The 4,261-nt window shown below is 41.5% G+C and overlaps 1 long non-coding RNA gene across 1 annotated transcript; it reads right to left on the bottom strand.

Annotated features, from left to right (window-relative positions):
• Positions 1-251: 251 nt before the first annotated feature.
• LOC143154287 (uncharacterized) lies at positions 252-1,667 on the bottom strand. The gene is made up of 3 exons (XR_012994038.1): positions 1,491-1,667; positions 769-1,085; positions 252-711 (listed from the first exon to the last, which is right to left on the bottom strand). It is a non-coding gene; the product is annotated as an uncharacterized LOC143154287 (long non-coding RNA).
• Between the last annotated feature and the right edge of the window lie 2,594 nt (positions 1,668-4,261).

Raw genomic sequence — 4,261 nt, 5'->3', positions numbered from 1 at the left:
TTAATCAAAATAATAACGAGAGACTGAACATCATTATTTGAAAATTTGCACGAAAGATGTCGTTTGGTGGCACTTTCGCTGCAAAAATGATCGCTAGTGTTGCTCGTGAATGCTTTGGAAGCATTACGTGCTCATATTGGCGTAATGCTTTACCAATACAGTAAGAAAAGAGCAACGAGAAACGTATATAGTATGTAAAACCGAGCGCCGAGCGCAACAAAACACACGTGAGGGTCGTTTGCGTACAAAACACAATATAAGCGTCGACGATGACAGTTTTACGAGTACCGAGGAGCTATCATATAATCTAGGAATAACTGACTAGGAGTGGGTTAATAAATTTTGTTTTTATTTGCAAATTATCCGTCATTAAAACTTTAAACGCGTTTTTCTTCAAACGACATATTTTTTAATCGCGTTGACGGTAAATAAAAAAAACTACACGTCCAATTGATACGAGTAAGATGACTTATTTCACGAAAAACCAGTATCTTTTACAATATGTAGAGATTTTTTAATCAAATCTACAGTTCTTATTTTTTTATCTTTTGAGATATTGACTTTTTCCGAAATGCTGTAATAAACGTAGGCTTCTAGTTAACAGGACCAACATCATTTTTATTCCAAAGGTTGCGCTGTATAAGTTTGCTTCTTATTTCATCCCAGAAGTGGTCTACTAGATTCGTGTCTGCCACTCTTTCATTTGTTGCGCTGGAATATAAATGATCCATCGAGGTTCAGTTTCTCTACACTAGGTTTTAAATTTACCTTGAAAGTATCTAGATAAACGTGTTTACGCATTATACGGTGAATAATTTAAAAATTTCCAATGCCCGAAACACTCGTACACCCCCACGCTAAAACATTACATCCTCTGTGTTTCACCGAAGGACACGCATTTTTTGATCTTGGGCAATCGGAGATTTTATTTTCTCCGTACCATGATCCTTACATCCGAGCCAAAATCGTTGAATATAGATTCGTCAGTGAAAATAACCGATTCCCAGAACAGCATTTATTCCACAGACCCCATCAATCACATTCGAAACCATTACTGCGTTAGTGTTTGGATCTTCTGGATTCGACTAAATGGATTTCAATGAAACTTTATATATAAGTTTCACGGTCTCGTATCACGACCTGACCAGATTTTAAGCAAAATCGATTCATGAATAACGACAGGTATATCTTGTTATTTTTTGGTTTTGCTGCTATATATACTATATATTCGTTATACGTCAAAGTTTTTAAGCGTTTTGAACAAATCCTGAAGAAGACTAAATTTTTCATAAATGGTTAAACTTTTCCTGTATCTTCCCTCGGTGAAGAAAAAATTAAAATCTTATTCGTTGCATACTTGAGCTATCTTTTGTTTCAATAGGAAGAATTATCACGTATTCGTCTCTATTAATATTTGTTTAATTTTCAACTACGATAATTAAAAAATATTTTACTTGGATAATGAAGGATCTTCTTAGATGATTTCTTACCGTTTGGAAAGTCTCTCTCTATCCATCTTCGTGGCGAGTTTTCCGATCGACACGCGACGTCGTTCGGTTCTCTGTCGATTGGATCGAAGCGGAGCGAAGCGTTCGCGGGTTTTTCATCGTGTCCAATGGTTTTCCCTTCAACGATTTTGAAACCGAGCCGACGTGACGGGAGCGTGTGTAACGGCGATGTTTATCCACAAGTTACGCTCTTCGGATTTCGCTATTCTCATCGGGTTTGGCCGCGCGCCAGAGACCTAAAACTGGCCTGCCTAACTTCCACTACATAGAGCAGGAAAATAGAAGAGGTGTGCAGAATTATCAAGGCCGTAGACAGAGTTCGGCGAAGCCGGGTCAGAACGATAAATTGCGTCTTCTTCGTTCCGCAACGTACGTTAATCCTGCGTCTGGCGCAGCATTCAATCTTGAAATAATTCCGATTTGACGTTCCTCTTTCGTATCTTCGATGGCCGAGTCTGGAACCCGCCGAACCACAGAGGATACGTACATATGTAAATGCACCGGTCGAGGAAAAATAGAGACTTTCGTTTTAAACCGAAACTGTTTATGTCTAGGCCCAGACAGTCCCCACCGTTGCTAAACAATCATTGGCAGTAATTAAACTTCAGCGCCACGCGTTTATTCGATTAGCTTCAGAACCCGATAGTTAAATTTATCTACAAACGCTTTTTATTCTTTATTAAATTATAATTTATCAATATCTTCGAGGATACTGGAACGGGTACTGGTTTGCTTTTAAGTTATTTTAAATACAGTTACGTCGAAGTAATTATTCCAATTATAAGCAAATAATTATAATTAAATATCATAAGTATATGATAAGTAATAAGATATTTCTTCCGTAGATACTACAAATCCATCCAACTCAAATTCGCTCGAACGAATACCGGTCGTGTCAACGTCAATCCCGTTAAGATAAGAAAATGTTGTTAAACAACCTTCGAAGGAAGTGACAGCTTATCGGGTCCGAAGAACGAAAACCGAAGAAGGAGGAAGAGGAACAAGGTTAAGTCTCCGATTGGGAATTGGCGCGAATCTTTCTTGCGTTGAAATTGCCGAAGAAAAGAAAGGGTTTTCCGGGATTAGAACGAAGGACAACCGGTTTATTTCATTCTCGTCGGGTTTGGTTCCGTTTTTGTCGATCTATCGTCGCCTAGACTCGTAGCGTAAACGGTGGGACCTTCCCCGCTGTATAAGCACTGTCTGGGAAATCAAATTCCCTGCCACCGGGGCGTCAGGTAGCGCGCGCGAAAACGCGTGAGCGTCGTTTCTTAAAAAAATTTCTACGCGACTGACGACTGGACTGCTCTCGTCTCGAAGAGATAAGCGCGGTATCATCTTCCCAATCCACCTCGTATTCAGCGCACGCCCGAACGAATTCAACTCGCTTGTCTTTGGTTAACTGGATTTCTTCTTCTGCTTCTGTTTCTTCCTCCTCCTCTTCTTCTTTTTCATCCGGCTCCTCATCGAAGGCAAAGATCGGCGATAGATTAACCGTGTCTGCAACTGCGTCTGGCCGCTTTTGCGCCAACTTCTCCCGAGAAGATCGCTACCAGACCGATGTCCGATGTCTTCTTTCGAGGAAGACCTTCGGTCGGTCCACGTGCGCCGAAGAAATTCGCCTCGGCCATTATCCGGCGAGCTCCACGTGCGGACAAACAAGACACCTCGTATAATTTAATTAAAATCTCGGACCGCGGGGAGTGCAAAAAATCCAACGCTTAAAACCGATGCTGTTCCGACGTCGTTTTTCGCTTCGCGCCTCGCGTTACAGGCGTCCTTCTCTTTTCGAATAAACAGGTTTCAACGTACTACGTATTACAGGTATGCGGAGTTTATCGTACCGTGGCAGATATTCCGAACTTCTTACAAAAATTGTTGTCCTCGAGATCTCGTTAAGGGAGCTGGGAAAATGTACTTTCGATTCGCGAGTAACCGGAGCAAGTGGACCTCGGCGACTCGAGCGGTACTAGTTTTTCCAATCTTTATCGCCGAGAACGCAGAGGCGACGTCCAAAACTTGTGCAATGGGTCTTGAGATCGAAAGTGTTTCCTTTTTTCCGGAAATTTTTTACGTTCATTCGTCGTCGCGTCGACGCGATACTCTCGCACGAAAGAGCCTGAAAAACTTACGGTACTTGCAACGACCTGTTCGAAGACAAAGCGGATAAAAAGAAATATTTCTACCGAACCTTAAACACGGAAGTCGCTCTCTCGTTGCAGGTAATATTTATTAATTCGATCAGGAAATCTGCACTGTATTCCACCGACGTACACATTGAAAAGAAGTTGGACGCGATAAATTTAACGAGAACGAACTTTGCTTTTCAGCTCCTCGATGGTGATTCAAACTTACGCGCGCTTCAATCGAGCAACGCAATTGTATCGCGATTCGGCTGTTTGTCAAAATAGCATTGTAAAAAAAAGGAGGAAAATCGTAGCACGATTGTTATCTGCGAAGCACCGAGTCACAATGTACTTGATAATGTGAGAACGTCCTTGGAAAATTAAGCGAATACACGCACGAAAGATCTTTACGCGAAGATGTACTCAAACCACGCATCGGTGCCTATAATAAAAATAACAATGGAAGTTACATAACGCTCGTTCTGTAGGAAACAGCGCCAAAAACGTTATCCAGCTACGTAAACGTCGTCGGAACAGCTGCAGACATCGCCACGTGTATTCCCAGCGAAGACAGTACCTCGTTATTACGCATTAAAACAGCTACAGGGATTTAAATTGGCTTATCAA

This window comes from Ptiloglossa arizonensis, chromosome 14, assembly GCF_051014685.1.
Source record: "Ptiloglossa arizonensis isolate GNS036 chromosome 14, iyPtiAriz1_principal, whole genome shotgun sequence".
NCBI lineage: Eukaryota > Metazoa > Arthropoda > Insecta > Hymenoptera > Colletidae > Ptiloglossa > Ptiloglossa arizonensis.
The sequence above is the reverse complement of the archived record's forward strand: the minus strand, read 5'-3'. Positions and strand labels throughout refer to the sequence as shown.